The sequence below is a fragment of the Petromyzon marinus genome, chromosome 55, assembly GCF_048934315.1.
Source record: "Petromyzon marinus isolate PM22_M1 ecotype Great Lakes invasive population chromosome 55, UKy_Petmar_22M1.pri1.0, whole genome shotgun sequence".
Taxonomy (NCBI): domain Eukaryota; kingdom Metazoa; phylum Chordata; class Hyperoartia; order Petromyzontiformes; family Petromyzontidae; genus Petromyzon; species Petromyzon marinus.
The window spans coordinates 12,910,477-12,929,591 of NC_133721.1; the positions used below are offsets into that span (position 1 = coordinate 12,910,477).

The window sequence follows — 19,115 nt, forward strand, 5'->3', positions numbered from 1 at the left end:
TCAACTGAGGCCCTTTGCCCAAAAGGATTTTGTAAATTTGGATTTTCACAGCACGATCAGTGACTCCCGTTGCCCGAGTATTCAACGTGGCAGAGAAAACTCATACGAGCACATTGACTGATGAATGACAGATGTATTTATGTGCGTACGCTATTGGTGCAGAGCGGTGGAATTCGAGACACATTACCACGAGCCGTACATTGTAGTCAAAATAGTCCCGGGGCATGTGGACACAAGAGTGGACCACACGGTCAAACAACCCCCCCCCCCCCCCACCACGGAGATCCATTTATAGATACCCCACTGACTTCGAAAGGTCGGATTAACATTCTTCTCGACAATCTGGTTAAATATCGTGGAAAGTGATGGCCCCACGCCTTACAGCGGCAGAGAAAGGTGGTACCAGGGATGGAGACTCGTGAATCTGGCCCTTGCCCACACACACACACACAACTATTGCAAGAAAACCCCACGATACAAAGAGTAGTTTCAGTGTTATTTGCAAGTGTGTCCTGGCTCACCATGAAGACAAAAACCATGAGACCGTTGACGTAGAGCGGTGAAGCAAACAAAACAAATAGCAATAGGTGCAAAAACAACCACATTGCTGAAGAAAATAAAAATATTGGATAAACACAAATCATTATTAAAATTAAATAAATTTCCTGTCGCGGAAATTGGCTTGGACAAGTTATTTATACAAACCGTAATGAATTGTATTTCGTAAACGTTAAAATAATGACCTCAGCTTTATGCATCGATGTCGGACAAAGCTAAGCGGTGTTAAAAGGTGCAATAAGTGCATTGAGATTGGCGATGTTGATGATGCGTAATTCCAACTGAATAATTTCCAGGCAAAATTTTGAGCATTGGGATGCTTTGCCCAAAACTGCGCGCGCGCGTGTGTGTTTCAGCTGTGGGAGGAAACAGGAGAACGCGCAGGGAACCCATGCGGAACAAAGGGAGACATACAAACGTCACACAGAAAGGCACCGGGAGTCGGGAATCAAACCTAGGCCCCTCTTGCTGTGAGATGCAAGCGTTGCCACTGCACTGCCACCCAGCCACTCGGATGCAATAAGTGCATTGCGATCGGTGGGTGACGTTTATAGAATTTGAACTCAGTTTGTTTCTATGATCTCTCTCGTTTTAGTGTGGTATCTATAAACGGATCGCCGTGTGTGTATTATTCCTATATATAGACTGATTGCCATCTTGGTGAGAGATTTGTATTGGCTTGGTGTGGGCAAAAAAAAAGCACGTGTCACTTTCCCTTTGGAGAGGTCAAGCTAGGACAAAAAAAACTCTGGCCACAAGATGGAAATCAGGATTGCGTTTTTTTTTAAAGCCCATTTATCCAGGAAGAAGACTGACCGCGGAGCCTTACGCTTCAATATGTCAGTGCGTTACAATGTCGAATTAAATTATTTAAAAAAAATACTTCACAGTTCCATCAAAATTTCACAAATCCAGGAAGAGCCTCTCTTGAGTCTCAGTGCTCATTCTCAAGGGGGCTTTGCTACATTCTGACAAGATTTATTGGCATATTTGTAAGCAGCAAGAAACAGGACAAAAATGTCATTAAAAGGGGCTCTCTCGAGTTCCCTCAAGTAGAGAGAGGGGCCCTTCCGTCAGCAGTGGCGTGAGCAGGCATTCGGAGGACTGCATCAAGTTGGGATGTTTTCGCCGATTTCAATTGTGAAATGCGCGTGGGAGGAAAACCGGAATACCCAGAAAAACCTCACCACGCGTTCGAGGGGATAAGGTGCCGTCCATAAATTACGTTACGCACCTGGGGGGAGGGGGGGTCAGACATTTGTGACGATGTGTGACGAGGGGGGGGGGGTTGAGAAATGTGACGTCACATCAAAATGCGCAACTTTAAATAAATATAGACAACACGTTCTACTTAATTAAATACTTTTTTTTTTATAAATGTTTTCTCCTACAACATCAAAGTGCAGCGCCACATTAAATACGCACTACAATGACAATAGTTTAAAGCGATTTGAAGCATGTCTTATTTTCAAAATGGAAATGTGTTTTTTGGGGGGGGCAGAGCTTTGTGACGTCATATTTGAGGGGGAGGGTCTGACTTTTTGTGACGCCGTGTGACGAGGGGGGGGGGGGGGGTCAAAAACGTCCAAAATCGCGCGACGTCATTTATGGACGGCCCCTAACGCAAAAAACTCCACGATACAGACTGGTTCACTGGGCCCACTTGCTGTACTCCCACCAACGTTTATTAGCATTAAGTTTAACACAATTCTGGTAACAGATCGCAGTTACAAACCAGTTGCTGCCACCCAAACACATGTTCATTTCTTGACTGTGGGTTACACTCGGTGAGGTAGTAACCCTAGTGGGTGGATGGGTGAGTGATTGGATGAGAGGGTGAGTGGGTGCGTGGGCGAATGAGTGGGTGGGTCAGGGTTTCCACCTTTTCCACAAACCAAACCCGGACACTATTCTCAGTCAGCATTAACGCCATTAGATCTCGGTACAAATGCATATCCTACCAACTCGTAAACAAGGGCATCAACTCTGGGTCTGTTCGGGTCAAACCCGGGACCGGTGGCAACCCAAGTGGAGAGCTTGACACGCAAGAGGAAATTCCCGTTTGAATGTGGAGATTAACCCGCGTGCTCCGGGCTGAATGTGTAGATGTTGGGACGTGATAATAGTGGGTCGGGCAGGAGCAAGTCGCGTTACCTGACCGCATTCAAATACGTCGTAAATTGATTCGTTAGTTTGCGTCAGCGATGCTCGCTTTTAAAATTTGTCACGCATTAAAAGCAGTTTGGAAACATCGATAGTGCGGATAAAGAAACGTGTACAGTACATATCTTGATGAAAAATTTTTTCACTGTGGCCAGGTGGTTCGGCAGTCGAGCGCGCAGCTCGCAAATCGGAGCTCATATCCTGGTTGCGGGTTGACGCAGCCCATCATTATTCCTCGTGTCGGGTCGATAAAGTGCCACTGTGTTTGAGGTGGGGGGGGGGGGAAATCAAGTCGTTGTCCTATGGGTATACTCGACCCCGCCATAGGAATGTGAAATTTCCACCACCGGCTCAGGGGCTGTAAACAGGGAGATCGGAACCGCCTCGAGCAGGGAATCACTCTCACTCGACGTCTATATGCTGCCCAATTTTTGTCAACCGGTACTGAACAGCGCAGTGAAGTATAATGTAGTGCAATTATGACACGCAGGGCACGGGTAGACCCTTATCCAGCAGTGGATTGACAAAGGAGCTGTTCTATCGGTACATATGGGGACAAGGTACGCATGCAATTCGAAACCCGTGTCGACTTCTCAACAGCTACAGGGATCTGGCAGAAGGGAAGCGATGCCGAGGCTTGGTGGCATCTGCAACGTTCGCCGCGGTGACCTCTTGACCTTAGCTCAGACGGGGCGGTGGTGGCGATGCACGTGGCTGCCCGTAATCCAGCACCCGTGGAGGAGGCTTCAAGGAGGTTTCCGTACCCCTGGCCATGTCAGGAGCAGGAAGGCGCGACGGCGAGCAAAGGAACGCACGCGCACGCGAACCATCTTCTGTCGCTTCTCGCGTGTGATCCGGGTTGTCCCCTCTCGCACGAGTGGGGGGTTTCTCCAGGAGCTCCGGGGTTTTCCCTGCCACACCTAGACACGGTCATGAATTGGCTTCGATTGTAATCTTAATACACTTTTGGATCGCAGAATTTGGGCAGTTGTTGGCAAACAGCTGCTGCAGTTGCCTTGTAGCCTTTTCTGCGATTCGTCAGCGATCGTGAGATGGAATTTGCAAGAACGACGGAAGCATACGAAACTCTACATTATACTATACGCACGCGTCCTTCCAAACATCCCGATATTTGGGACTACACGCATTTGAGGTCCCAGTCAATAAAGTTGTCGAAGCGCAATGCTGCGCGCGACTAATTCCGTCTAATCACGGCCAGTTACGATCAGCGCCGCGAGTGTGAAAACGACGCGCGGATCGCATCACACGGGCGCCACCAGTGGTCGCTACGGACCAACACCCCGCTTTGAAAAAAGGGCACTCAACTCTGGAGAATCGGTTTGCATATGCTTCGAATCGTCATCGTAATCATCAGCCGTGATCAATCCACTGGTGGATGAACGCACCGTCGCCATCTGCTAGTTTTGTATCGTGTAAATACGTATAGAGGTATAAATAAATGAATGCATCCATCCTAGAATCTCACCCCAAATGCGTTGTTCCGCTGGTGTTCTCCAGCGTCCGGAATGAACGCTTTATTCGAGACCCAAATATTGAACAGCTCCTGGCTTTGGCATTCCTCCTCCAAGACACTGGTGGAAGCATCGACCGCATCAGGAAATCAACAGGTTTGGTGCGCGCATCTCCTCCGTAAATGGAACGTTAAAGACAAGTCACATGGTGCGATTGTTGCCATGCAAAAACAAAAAACAATTGATCATGCAATAAACCCATAGAGATCTACAGAGATGCATCGAGATACTTAGAGACACATATAGATACTGCTACACAGAGACACACGGAGATACAATATAGACAGAGATACATTAAAGACAATCCACGGAGCGATTGTGACCATGCAAGCCATAACTCTGGACCACAGTTAACCCATAGAGACCTACAGAGATACATAGAGACAAATGGAGATACATAGGGGCACGTAAAGATAAATTCATGAAGACAAATATAGATACTGCTACACAGAGAGATACAGAGATGCATAGAGACACACAGAGATACATTAAGCGACAATCCAGAGTGCGATTTTGGCCATGCAACCCAAACTATAGACCACACGGTAAACCACTGTAGTCTGCGCTCCTTTCAACGGAGGCGTAGGAACAGCAAAACGTCGCGAAGTCCTGAAGCTCTCCCGTTGTGGTCAGCAGCAGACCTCGACATCGGCTCCTGGACCGTAATTGCTCCAGCCATAATTCGCAAGAATAAGAGTCCATATAATATATCCCATCAGCACATCGAGCTGGTGTCATCGCTGCAGTCTCCACCGAGGCGCTCCAAGCCGGTGGGAGACACGGGACACAAACCCCAGTGTCTGGGCAAATGCCCGGGAGTCGGGACAATGTCCCAGGACACTGCGCTTTGTGACAGAGCCAATAGATGGGACTTTTCAATTCAATTGGAAATGTGACACGGGCAATTTGAGAACGTTGACTTTGAACACGCACGATCATCTCGTGCTCGTCTTTGTGAGAATAGATGTCACACTTTGTACTTTTTACAAACATAGGACGTTAACTTATTTTTGTACCAGCTACCAAGTATTTTTTTGTTATTGACCCACAGACCCAGAAAGGACGATTGGCTGAACTCATTATTTATGCTGGGAAGGGTGGGGGAGTCCTATACATCTTCTCCGTGAACGTGTGCGTAACCACATGTGTGGGGAGCGGTGGCGCAGTGATTAGCGCACTGCGCAAAAAACCGGACCCACCCGAATTCGATTCCCGCTCACAGCCAAGATCGGTGACGAATATATGAATCTGTCCTGGGCCTCCCCGAGATCGACTCAGCCTTAAATTAGAAAGTACCTGGTTGCAGTGTGTAAACATCACCACTGGGACATTTGGCTTTCCAGGGTCAAAACTTGAAATCAATAAAATAAATCACACCACATCTTACATTAAAATATCTTACATTAAACACATCTTACATTAAAACATCTTACATTAAGCATCTTACATTAAACACATCTTACATTAAAATATCTTACATTAAACACACCTTAAATTAAACACATCTTACATTAAACACATCTTATATTAAAATATCTTACATTAAACACACCTTAAATTAAACACATCTTACATTAAACACATCTTACATTAAAACATCTTACATTAAGAATCTTACATTAAACATCTTACATTAAAATATCTTACATTAAACACACCTTATATTAAACACATCTTACATTAAACACATCTTACATTAAAACACCTTACATTAAGCATCTTACATTAAACACATCTTACATTAAAATATCTTACATTAAACACACCTTATATTAAACACATCTTACATTAAAACATCTTACATTAAGCATCTTACATTAAACACGTCTTACAGTAATTTTTTTTACTAACAACAAAGGGATGCAGCAGTAGTCCTACGATTCATCGTGGCTCTGCTGGATAAATAAGTAAATCATAATAAAGTATCGTTTTGTTTTAAACCCCGGTGTAATAACTAAACATTGCACGGTCGTGGAAAGTAAACGCTAAAGGCGCAGCCCCGAAATTCCGTTGCTCACGCCACTGCTGACGGAAGGGGTCTCCGCAAGAGGAGGGGGAGGGGCTGTAGAGAGCCCGATCGGGGGCGGGGGGGGTGGTGTTGACGGAATCTCTGGCAATCGTCTTCCCCACTGGTCCATCTGCAAAACTCACCACGTGGTTGTCTTCCTGATGGAAATAATTTAAAACGAGTGCACGGAACGACGACTCTGAGCTCTGGCTGCCCTCTGGAAGGAGCTCCCCCCGCCACCCCCTGTAAGGACCCCCCCCCACATCCCCCACCCCCTGTAAGGACCCCCCCCCCACATCCCCCACCCCCTGTAAGGACCCCCCACACCCCCACCCCCTGTAAGGCCCCCCCCCACATCCCCCCACCCCCTATAAGGACCCCCCCCACATCCCCCCACCCCCTGTAAGGACCCCCCCACATCCCCCCACCCCCTGTAAGGACCCCCACCACATCCCCCCACCCCCTATAAGGACCCCCCCGCCCACACCTCTCCACCCCCTGTAAGGACTCCCCCCCACACATCCCCCCAACCCCTGTAAGGACCCCCCCCCACATCCCCCCACCCCCTGTAAGGACCCCCCCCCACATCCCCCCACCCCCTGTAAGGACCCCCACCACATCCCCCCCACCCCCTATAAGGACCCCCCCGCCCACACCTCTCCACCCCCTGTAAGGACCCCCCACACATCCCCCCAACCCCTGTAAGGACCCCCCCCCCACATCCCCCCACCCCCTGTAATAACCCTCCCGCCCACACCTTCCACCCCCTATAAGGAGCCCCCCCCCCCCCACAACGCATCTCATGACCAGCGTGCCCCGCTGGGGGGAGCCTACGCAGGCGGTTTGCTGTTTGTTTCGTCTAAAATCTAAATCCTGTCGATGTATAAACTCCCAGCGAGACGACAGTAAGGGGCGTGTGGACGAGAGAGCGAACGAGACGGTGTAGCGAGATGGAGAGACACGTGGACGGAAGATAAGAGCCGCAGTGAGATGCGACGAGAGATACAGACGAGCGAGGAATTCAGTGAAATGAAAGAGTCGTAGACACGGGGCGGAGATGGCAGTGAGACGAGACGCGCTGCAGGAAAGATAGAGGTGAGAAAGAGCGATTCCGCTCTGATGTGAATCTTCTTTCTTATGGCTGCTGCTGATGTAGATGCAGAGCAACAGCTACAATTTCACGTTCAGGTTCAGACAACTGCGTCAAAAGTGTATCATCATCATCATCATCACGGCTTGTGATGTCTCCTTCTTCGTATTTGTGGATCGGGGCATTGTGTCGTCCCACATTGAACTCCGGTCTCTGTTCTGGATGACCGCAGTCGCCACACTGCTACTGGAGAAGTTTTAAGAAAATAATAAAATTTGTGCATCATCAGGGTATCCTCATCTCATACCTGTCAACCCCTTATCAGTGCCCTACCTTATTACAGACCAATTCAGACCGTATTGGTCACCCCGTGCCCTTATAAATCTCAACGTTCATCCTACAAAGTCCCATCACGAGGGAGAAACACAAACAATTAAACAAAAAAATTGTGCCAGAATTGAAACGGCTGTACGCCGTATGGACCTGAAAACTCAATTCCCCTGTACAAGAACACGGGGTAAGCCGTGTGGGTTGACAGCTTTGGCATCTACCGCCGTGGTTTGTGCAGTGGGTGCGGTTTAGGGTGGACCACGAGCAGCTTCGTGAACGATCAAAACCAGGGAACTTTTAAGTGAATTATCCTAAAGGACCATTGGCCACACGTGGCCTATATTATTTGAATTTTAAGGCCGCAGTCTTATTGACGAACGTGTTTCGTTTTTCTTCTTCTTAATTAATACATTTTTACCTACGTGACTTTACCGAATAGAACCAAAGAGTATAGCAATTGCATTGTTGTTGTTGTAGTGTCCGCGACGCCCGGGGCTGCTGGGAGCCGCATGCCCGAGCGCGCCACCAGTGGCCGCCGACTCGCAGTGAGATTATTGAAGGTCCCACGAGGAAAAGCGAACTCCGGTGTCTTTTTTTTTGGGGGGGGGGGGGGGTGCAGCCCCTGCCACCCCCCGTGCGGGCTTCTCAAAACAGGCCACGTGTCGCAAGGAAGTGACTGCCCCCGACTGGGCGTGCGCGCTGTACGGTAAAGCGCTTGTACGCAATTTCCGAATCCAGAAGATCTCCTCCTCCGCGCCCCCCCCCCAACATCCAGCGACCCCCTTCTTCCCTCTCCTCCCCTCCCTCTCATCCCCTCCTCCTCCCCTGCTCGCCCACCCCGCCTACACGGCCGAGCCCGCACCATCGCGCGCGCCTCCCCTTTAACCGTCAGCGGGGTGCGCTGCGTCTAGGCGCTGCGCGGTAGTCTGGGGGGAGAGAAGTTGCTGGGCACTGGACGGAGTTGCGCTCCGCTCTTTTTTTTGCCGGGGGAGCATCGCGTTGCCGCCGGGACATGGCCGCGACGCTCGGTTCACGCTAAACCCCAGCGCGGCGTCTTCCCCCCCCCCTTCCCGACTCACCCTCACCCCTTCCCGACTCACCCTCACCCCCAGCAACCCCGAAGAGTCGACGGAAAGAGAGCTCCGACGAGCGTGTCGACGACGACCGCTGCAGCCGCCGCCGCCGCCGCACCTCGTCGCGGGAAGACCGCGGAGAGACAAAGGCGGACGGGGAACGGGATCTGCCCGCGACGCCGTGCCCGATACGAGGTGGCTCCTTCCTCCGATCCTCCCGCACGCACCACCCCCCACTCCTGCAGTCGGTAGGAGATTCTTACCCCGTTCAATACATCCCCTCCCGCTCTTTGTGACGGATGCGTCGCGACTCGTGCTTGGGCCCGCGCGCTGTCCGCTCCGACTGGGAAGAGGAGGACGGTCGGCTAGCCGTGGGTGACGGGATGGAGATCTTTGCCCCGCTTAGCTTGCTTGGATGGCCATCCCGGGATTGATGGCGCAGCCTGGGATGGATTCCCCCCCCCCTCGCTCCTTCTGCCGGGCACGTTGAGTGAGCGAGCGAGCGAGCGATCCAGCTGTTTTTGTTAATGAGAGCCGGCAACGTCTCGGAGACTAACGCAAGCGACTCTCCGACTCGGATAATTGTTGTCGGATGTGTTCGTCGTTGTTGTTTTGTTGGTGGGGGTGGGGAGATTGAAGTGTGTTTGTGGGGGGCTGAGTGGAGGTGAGGCGCTGGTGCCCCCCCCCTTCCGTGATATTGTTTGACTCTTCCAGGCCACAACGTGTCGAACACGCGCGCGCGCATGCACGCGGCTCCACAACACACGACTAATATATGAATATTCACGTGAAATGTTGTCTCTAAACCCGTGCGGGAGAACAAATATTCCAACGGCGATGTTCGCAATTTCTCGTAAAGGGCCACCGCGCACTTAAACGGTTGCCTAAGAATCCTCGTGACTCAAACGCGCAAACTTTGATCGCTTAGAGATGATGACGACGATGAGTGATTATGATCACCGACCGGTACGAAATTATCGTCCGTTGTAAATCAACTTCTGGATGAAGGAATTTGTCCCGCTCTGTCGCTCCTGTGGGGGGAGGCGGGGTTGTTTGACCATACTTCACCACGCTGGTCAGTGCGAGTTGGAGGGAGGCGTGGGGGGGGGGGTCAGATCAATCGCCACTGATGCTGACCGTGCACGGAAATTGAACTCGGGTTGGGCATGGGGTTCATAATCGTTGAAGCGCGGCTAACCGCTGCGCCACTGTTCTTTGTATCCCCCGAAACAATTGTCAAAGACTGGGTTTACAGTGATCGATTATCCTGGCAATATAAAGATTGATTGTAGTAATGCAATTTACGACTCCAGGAACGCCTCGTCGAGTCTAAAGATTCGATGTCTCGGGGTGTCCTGCCACGTTTGGATGTTTGGCCGAATCCATTCATGAGCGGTTTGGCTGTCACGTGGCAGGACGCACGGAGAATCCGGAGAAAATCCATCAGGTACACGATATGGGGAGGGCGGTGGGGGGGGGATGGAGACTTAAAGCTCCGCACAGATTGATTGAAGAATCCGTGTCCCTGCTATCCATCTCGTGCCACGCACTGCGTGGCATGCGTTGGCTGTCTCCCCTTCCGAGCGGGAACTGGGATCTATCCGCCGGATCGGCTTGCCCCGAAATCGGGGCGGTCGGTTGCCGATTTTGTCCCACGTGGTGGCGGCGGCGGTGACGATGATAACGATGTTCACCCAAATCCGCACTGACCAGCGTGGTGAAGTATGGTCAAACAACCACCACGACACCACGCATGGTGGCGTGGAGACACTTTCGTCTGACAAGGCTGTAGCATCCGCATGATGATTGCGATAAGTCTCCGACGCAAATAACTCGGCTAAACCTCCGCTGCTGGTACATGTAATAAGACTTTAACAACTGTGCTGTCTCATAATCGATCCGCTGCTGGATTAAATTGGTGTGAGGAGGGGGAGAGAGGGGGCAGGACCGGTAGAGAGACATCTCTTCGTCACCGGTGCGGTCTACGCCGAGGCCGCGAATCGAACTAAGGCTGCCGTGTTGGGTAAAGCGCGGTGCGTGCGCTCACCACAGCGCCACCGCTCCATCCGCCGCTGGGTTTAAACCGAGGTGGGACCTTGATGGGAGGCAGATTGGCTCCGGGGCTCCTCCCAATGTCCACCCTGCATAACGGAGAGTGGTGGGGGGGAGGGTTTCCGAAGCGCAGGGGGTTGGTGGAGGGGATGGAGGGATTGGGGGATGGGGAAGTAGCGGGTGGGAGTGGATGGGGTAGCCACGTAAGCACAGTGGGGATGATGATGATGATGGTGGTGGTATTCCTCTGCGTTATTTCTTTCTCCATCTGCTGCCCTTGCTTAGAACGCGCGTACGTGTCACACGTGTGACACGTGTGACACGTGTGACACGTGTCACACGTGTCACACGTGTCACACGTGTGACACGTGTGACACGTGTGACACGTGTCACACGTGTACACGCACCAGGCCGCTGTGCCACGTATCCACTGCTGGACTAGCCTCCCCAACCACGCCGTGCTCCTCGTCGTGGGGGTGCTTTGCGCTATACTTCACCACGCTGGTAGTGCCGGCTCGTGAATGCCATGAGGGAGCATAGAGGGTACAATATAACAATGGATTTTCGCGATAAATGACACAAACCCTCCCCCTCTCCCCACGCTAAACAATACCAGCGAGGCGATGGAATATATACAGAGCAATGCGTCCACATTCTTGACGTGGTGGCATAGACGTACAGCATAACAATTGATGCTGACGCAGTGTCCTACGCTGTCCCACGAAGACGTATACACGATGGCAACGCCTTGTTCAGGGTCGTCCGCTTGAGACCAAAACCGTTGCTGGATGGCGCCCGGTCGCGTCGGACCTCGGAAGCCCCCAGAGCCCACGGGGTCGAACCCGGGCTTACTGCTTGGGGGGATGGGTGGCCGCCAGTAGGTGGCTTGCCAGGTGCTGTAGGCGCGTGGCGGTGTGCCCAGGAGGTGGACCGAGTTGGTGAGCGTCAGCGCTCCTCGTACGCGCGGTGTGTGGTTGGGGGGGGGAGTTCCCTCCGAGTTCCACAAGTGTCCGAGTTTACGCAGTGTGCACAGTATTGACATGTAAGCACGTGCCAATTACCGGCTAGACGGAGACAACGCGAACATCTATAGATGATCCACCACCACCACCCGCTTCGTCTTGTAGCGTTTACCAATGTACTCCTTCCTCATTCAAACAAAATATTAACTCGTCCCACGCTGCCCGCGCCCGATGATTGTTCAACACTTCCCACGTGACGCGCTTAGCAATACACGCTGTCCACGTCACGTGTTCCGCGTGTACATGTGCGCGCATCGATATCTTAATCTTAATTGGAATCGGCTCGATTGGCTCGTAGAACCGTTAATTGAGAAGCGTGGAACGTGTTTGCCAATCATCGGGCGCGTACCGCGTGGAATGGGTTAATTTGAATGGGGAGTAAATTGGTAAACGCGGAAAGACAGAGTTTAGGTGATGGTGGATCGTGAGACTGTAGTTTGGGAAAGCCTTGAATGAACGTGAGCTGGAGCGGGGGCGCAGCGGGTAGCGCGCTGCGCTCTGAAATCCATCCAGCAGTGGATTGAAAAAGGGCTGTAAACGTTAATGCGTTTTCTGGGAAAGGTTGCTGGAGTGCAGTAACAATGACATCATTATTCTTAGCTCTTTCCGTAAAGTCACGTTGAAGGGAAACAATAAAATAACAAAATATATATAAAACAAAAAATTCTCACGACGTTTCGACCATAACGCAAATGGTCATCATCAGGTGTGAAAAACCAACGTTGGTTTTTCACACCTGATGATGACACACCTCATGATGACCGTTTGCGTTATGGTCGAAACGTCATGAGAATTTTTCTTGTTTTATATATATTGTTATTTTATTGTTTCCCTTCAACGTGACTTTACCGAAAGAGCTAAGAATATGAATTACTGCAGTCACGAAAGCTTTAAAACAATGACATCATTAATCAGAAAGTCATGGTGGTGGTAGGAGGGGGGGGGTCCAATCGTGTGGAGCCAAGAAACTTCGAGAATTTCGCCTCTGTGCTGGCTTCTACCACCACCACCCCGACGGGTCGTTTCCCAAATTCCGCCTCTTTTTATACACCACACGCCGAGTGTGTCTGTGTGTGTGCGCCGCATGCATCCACGACGATTGCTCTATACACATGCCTCGCCGATGTCAAGTGGGCGCCGATTCAATATTATAATTCATAGATAATATATTGAGAGTGTGTGTCCTACCCACGTGGCAATAGATAACTCCGTCGGTTGACCTGGTGGGAGGTTTACCCACGAGCTGTTTGGAATAATTCGCCACTGATGTTGGCCATGAGCGTGAATCGAACTCCTGATTCCTAACCCAGCGGCTAACCACTACACGACAGCGCCCCCCAAAAAAACAGAGACAAAGTTCCCCCAGTATAGCCTTTAACGAACTGTCGGGCGGAGCAAGTGCTGTTAGAGAGCACCTGTGACGACCAGCATGGCACATGATGGGGTGGGTGGCCAACACCACGCCCGGCCGCCTCTGTCTCCCGAGTGGCAGTATTTACTCATTTGAGGCCGAGTCGACCTAGGAGAGGCCCAGGACCGGTTCAGATAATGGTCACTGGTGTTTTGGCCGTGAGCGGGAATCGAACTCGGGTCGCCGGGTTCGAAGCGCAGCGTAGCGCTAACCCCACTACACTACCGCTCCCCACGCACACCACCCACTACACTACCGCTCCCCACGCACATCACCCACTACACTACCGCTCCCCACGCACACCACACCACACAGCCTGACGTGGTGTTGGCACTAAGGTGAGACAAAGGCCCCTAACAAATAGGCGCTCGTTAACAGCACACTTTCCCCGGCAGTCTGTGCAGGCTATACCGGGGGGTGGAGGGAGCTTTGTCTTTGTGTGCGCGCGTTCGCTTTCATGTGAGCGATGAGCGTGGGAGCTCTTTGTGAAACTCGAGTCTCTTCTTAAAAGGGATCTCGTTCCGACGCCGTTCCTCCCCCCCCCCCCGCGATGAGTTATGAGAAGTGCGAACAGGGATGGCGGTGCGAGAGCGATAAGCGGTGCGGTGTTTGCTGGCCCGCACGAATCCTCTCTGTATCACTCTGTCTCTCTCTGACTCTCTCTCTGTCTCACTCTCTGTCTCTCTGACTCTCTCTCTGACTCTGTGTGTCTCTCTCTGACTCTGTGTGTCTGTCTCTCTCTGTGTCTCTCTGACTCTCTCTGTCTCTCTCTGTCTCTCTGACTCTCTCTGTCTCTCTGACTCTCTCTCTGACTCTGTGTGTCTCTCTCTTACTCTGTCTCAGTCAGAGAGAGTCAAAGAGAGACAATGTGTCTCTGTCTCTCCCTGACTTTCTCTGACTCTGTGTCTCTGTCTCTCTCTGTGTCTCTCTCTTACTCTGTGTGTGTCTCTCTCTCTCTGTCTCTCTCTGTGTCTCTCTCTGACTCTGTGTCTCTGTCTCTCTCTGACTCTCTCTGACTCTCTCTCTGTCTCTCTCTGTCTCTCTGACTCTCTCTGACTCTGTCTCTCTCTGACTCTCTCTATGTGTCTCTGTCTCTCTCTGTCTCTTTCTGTGACTCTCTCTGACTCTGTCTCTCTCTGACTCTGTCTCTCTGTGTCTCTCTGTCTATCTCTGACTCTGTGTCTCTCTCTCTGTCACTCTCGTACTCTCTGGGTCTCTGTCTCTCTGACTCTGTGTCTCTGTCTCTCTCTGACTCTCTCTATGTGTCTCTGTCTCTCTCTAACGCTCTCCATGTGTCTCTGTCTCTCTCTGTCTCTCTGACTCAGTGTCTCTGTCTCTCTCTGTGACTCTCTCTGACTCTGTCTCTCTCTGTGACTCTCTCTGACTCTCTCTATGTGTCTCTGTCTCTCTCTGACTCTCTCTGACTCTGTCTCTCTCTCTGTCACTCTCGTACTCTCTGGGTCTCTGTCTCTCTCTGACTCTGTGTCTCTGTCTCTCTCTGACTCTCTCCATATGTCTCTGTCTCTCTCTGACTCTCTCCATGTGTCTCTTTCTCTCTCTGACTCTCTCTGTGTCTCTCTCTGACTCAGTGTCTCTGTCTCTCTCTGACTCTGTGTATCTCTGTCTCTCTCTGTGACTCTCTCTGACTGTCTCTCTGTCTCTCTCTGACTCTGTGTCTCTCTCTCTGTCACTCTCGTACTCTCTGGGTCTCTGTCTCTCTGACTCTGTGTCTCTGTCTCTCTCTGACTCTCTCCATGTGTCTCTGTCTCTCTCCGACTCTCTCCATGTGTCTCTGTCTCTATGACTGTGTCTCTGTCTCTCTCTGACTCTCTCTATGTGTCTCTGTGTCTCTGTCTCTCTCTGACTCTGTGTCTCTGTCTCTCTCTGACTCTCTCCATGTGTCTCTGTCTCTCTCTGACTCTCTCTGTGTCCCTCTCTGACTTTGTGTCTCTGTCTCTCTCTGACTCGGTGTCTCTGTCTCTCTCTCTCCTTGTGTCTCTGTCTGTCTCTGTGTCTCTCTGACTTTGTGTCTCTCTGTCACTCTCGTACTCTCTGGGTCTCTCTCTCTCTCTCTGACTTTGTGTCTCTCTGTCTCTCTCTGACTTTGTGTCTCTCTGTCTCTCTCTGACTCTGTGTCTCTGTCTCTCTCTTTCCATGTGTCTCTCTGTCTCTCTGACTTTGTGTCTCTCTGTCACTCTCGTACTCTCTGGGTCTCTCTCTCTGACTTTGTGTCTCTCTGTCTCTCTCTGACTTTGTGTCTCTCAGTCTCTCTCTGACTCTCTCTATGTGTCTCTGTCTCTCTCTGACTTTGTGTCTCTCTGTCTCCCTCCCCCCTCCTCCGAACTCGTCGCCGTCTCAGCATCTCAGCGCCGTGCTGAGCCTCGCTCGACCAGGCGTCGCCATCGTCACCACCCTCATTGTTAGCGTTCGAACAAAAAATGCGATGTAGTGACCATAAGAGTCTCGTTGTGCATCCGCCTCCTCCCGGCTCTGCTGGCTCGTCATCGTGACGACACACGGCGTGATGCGTTAACTTTAAACTTACGGTCTTGATTTGAAGCTTTCGTGACTGCCGGAATCCATACTCTTTGGTTCTTTCGGTAGTGTTGCGATCGAAACGTCGTGATAATATTATTTTTATTTTTTTTACCTATGTGACTTTACCGAAAGGACCAAAGTTTATACCGCTGCTGCTGCTGCTACTGCTACTCACAGTCGTAGCAGCATCACCACATGACGGTGTCGCTCTCACGGTCCCAAATCTGAAAACTTGTTTCTTGTCGCTTAGTTGGGAAGCACGTGGCAACAGCGTCAACGTCCCCCCCCCCACCACCACCACACTGCGTGGAACATTAGCAAGACCCTCTTGAAATAAAGAGCTTTCGAGACTCGGGGGAGGCTTTCCTAGGTAAACAAGCGAAGCGAGGCATCTTCACAATAACACGATGGCCAGCGGTAAGACGGACACCAGACTCCGGATGTTGTGTGCGACTGCCGCTGCCGTGGCTGCGATGGCTTCTCTCGTGGCAGCAGCAGAAGCAGAAGGGGGGCATCAAAGCCTCCGTTTGTGTTGCGCTCGGACGGAGCCCAGCGAACGGACCGACAGCTGTGCCCCTCCGTGGACCGCCCTGACCCTCTCCCCCCGCCCTCCCATAAAAGAGAAACTCTGCTGCCTCGAACCCCGACGTGAGGCGGTGGCGGCATTGCTGGTGGAGGCTTGAGGGGGGGGGGGGGGGGGGAGTTCTGTCGGAGCAAGTGGACCCGATGCCCTCTTTTCGTTTTCCGCCAAGTCGGGGAGTGGGGGTTGGGACAGCGACTCGCCCAGAGACATTTCATGGCTGGGATGATTTCCTTTGTGTGTAGCGGGGGTTCCGATCGCGGGGGTTCTGATCGCGGGGGTTCCGATCGCGGGGGTTCCAATTAGCTGGATCCGATAGCTGGATAGCTGGCTGATTTGGCACTGGGGGAGGAGGCAAAAGAGAAGGAGGGGGGGGGGCAAGTTGAGTTTCTGAATTGAGTTGGAGTGGTGAGGAGTCTCGTCGGATGAGATGATGAGCAGCAGCATGGCCTCGGGCCCTCATCTCTTGTTTGCCCGAGATGGTCATCATCACTGCCACCACCAACTTTGTCTATTAAATGATTGCCTGATAATCATTGTCATAGTCGTGCTGAATACACCACCGTAATCAGCACTTTTTAATCATCGATCGTGGAAGCGTGGAGGGGGGGTGGGCACGTTGGGGGGGGGGGTGGGCACGTTGAGGGGGGGTGGGCACGTTGAGGGGGGGGGGCACGTTGAGGGGGGGTGGGCACGTTGAGGGGGGGAGGGCTTTGCTGAAGGAAGCCCTGACACTCGCGACTCTGACACGCTATCCCTGACACTAGCCCTGACACTAGCCCTGACACTAGCCCTGACCTAGCCCTGACACTAGCCCTGACCTAACCCTGACGCTAGCCCTGACCTAGCCCTGACGCTAGCCCTGACACTAGCCCTGACACTAGCCCTGACACTAGCCCTGACCTAGCCCTGACACTAGCCCTGACACTAGCCCTGACACTAGCCCTGACCTAGCCCTGACACTAGCCCTGACCTAACCCTGACCTAGCCCTGACCTAGCCCTGACCTAGCCCTGACACTAGCCCTGACACTATCCCTGACGCTAGCCCTGACGCTAGCCCTGACGTTAGCCCTGACGCTAGCCCTGACACTAGCCCTGACGTTAGCCCTGACGCTAGCCCTGACACTAGCCCTGACACTAGCCCTGACCTAGCCCTGACGCTAGCCCTGACGCTAACCCTGACGCTAGCCCTGACCTAGCCCTGACCTAGCCCTGACCTAGCCCTGACGTTAGCCCTGACGCTAGCCCTGACACTAGCCCTGACGTTAGCCCTGACGCTAGCCCTGACACTAGCCCTGACACTAGCCCTGACGCTAGCCCTGACCTAGCCCTGACGCTAGCCCTGACACTAGCCCTGACGCTCGCACGCGTAGAGACCCATAGATTCACATAGAGACCCATAGACTCGTATGGAGAGCCATAGACTCGTATAGACACCCATAGACTCGCATAGAGACCCATAGACTCTCAAAATCAGAAGAAGCCAAACGCTCATTTTTGGAATTGGCCATATATTGCAATGCAAGGCCGTAATTATAATATATATTGGGGGGGGGGGACACATCCCCCCCCCCCCCCATATTCAAACATGCTCAAAATGTCCCCCCCCAATATGTTGCTATAAAATAGATTTCTCTTTATATGATTGTGGTTCTGGTTGTACTTTATTAATCCCTAATCTCTGCCATTACGTACAATGAAACAAGAAAAGGTAAAAAAAAACAGAACAATGTAATAAATACAATACACTATTAGACATTATTGTAAAAAATAAATAAAAAGTCCATCCCATGGGTTAGTGAATTTTCTTTTTATATTTTAGGCAGGAAATTCGTTTTCAAATTTAGATTTTTGTTCTGGAGGGGGACCCCCAGACCCCCTAGAAGATTTGGTCCCCCCCAATGTTGACTCCATGACTACGGCCTTGTTGCAATGTAGCAGAACCCTCTTAAAAATAAATAGAGTATAACATATTATGATGACTTTTGTAAGCACAATCTGCCATGGTCTGTCGTTCCATTGTTTTACATTGTTTCAAAAGAAAATATTTTCTGCTTAAATGCAAAGTGTAGTTACGTGCTTCACACACCTGATGATTGGTCAACACGTTATGTGTGGTGTCAAGAGCGTTGGTTCAAATTAATATACAGATATGGCGTGTGTGTGCACGTGTGTGCACGTGTGTGCGCATGGTAGTGCAGTAGTCGGCATACTGCACTACAAACCTGGAAACCCGAGTTAGATTCCTACCCATGGCCAACACCAGTGACGATTACCTGAACTGGTCTTGTGCCTCCCCTCAATTGAGTGTCTGGTGTGGCCGGACGTGGTGTTGGCCACCCACCCCCTCGTGTGCCGTGCCGGGCTATAAGGGTGCTCGCTAACAGCACTTGGCCCAACAGTCTGTTACAGGCTACACGGGAGACCTTTGTCTTTTGTGTCCCACGTGTGATGTAAAGAGCAGTGATTTAAATGATGAAAAGTTGGTTGTGTGCATGTTCCTTCGTGCTTTTGGAGTCCCTGACCCTCTGCTCACGATTATTAAGGACCTTCATGATGGTGAGCGGGCCCGGGTAAAACTATGTGGCCGGGAGTCAGAGCCATTCCCTGTACACCTTGGGGTATGACAGGGATGTCCTCTGGCTCCCACATTATTTAACATCTATTTTGACCACGTAGTTCGTGAAGCCTTCAATAGCTGTACCGGGGGAATCTCCATTTGGTACAGATATAATGGGAGGCTGATCGATGCCCGGG

General features: G+C 51.4%; 1 protein-coding gene and 1 long non-coding RNA gene across 2 annotated transcripts in view; one reads left to right on the forward strand and one right to left on the reverse strand.

The window, feature by feature from the left end:
- Window positions 1–2,207: 2,207 nt before the first annotated feature.
- Window positions 2,208–12,066, reverse strand: LOC142905630 (uncharacterized). The gene is made up of 3 exons (XR_012929657.1): window positions 11,868–12,066; window positions 10,802–10,895; window positions 2,208–3,632 (listed from the first exon to the last, which is right to left on the reverse strand). It is a non-coding gene; the product is annotated as an uncharacterized LOC142905630 (long non-coding RNA).
- LOC116954565 (fibronectin type III domain-containing protein 3B-like) overlaps window positions 8,460–19,115 on the forward strand; it is a 188,037-nt gene continuing 177,381 nt past the window's right edge. Inside the window, 1 exon segment of the mRNA XM_076052376.1 lies at window positions 8,460–8,949. The gene's annotated coding sequence lies outside the window, so the exon portion shown is untranslated.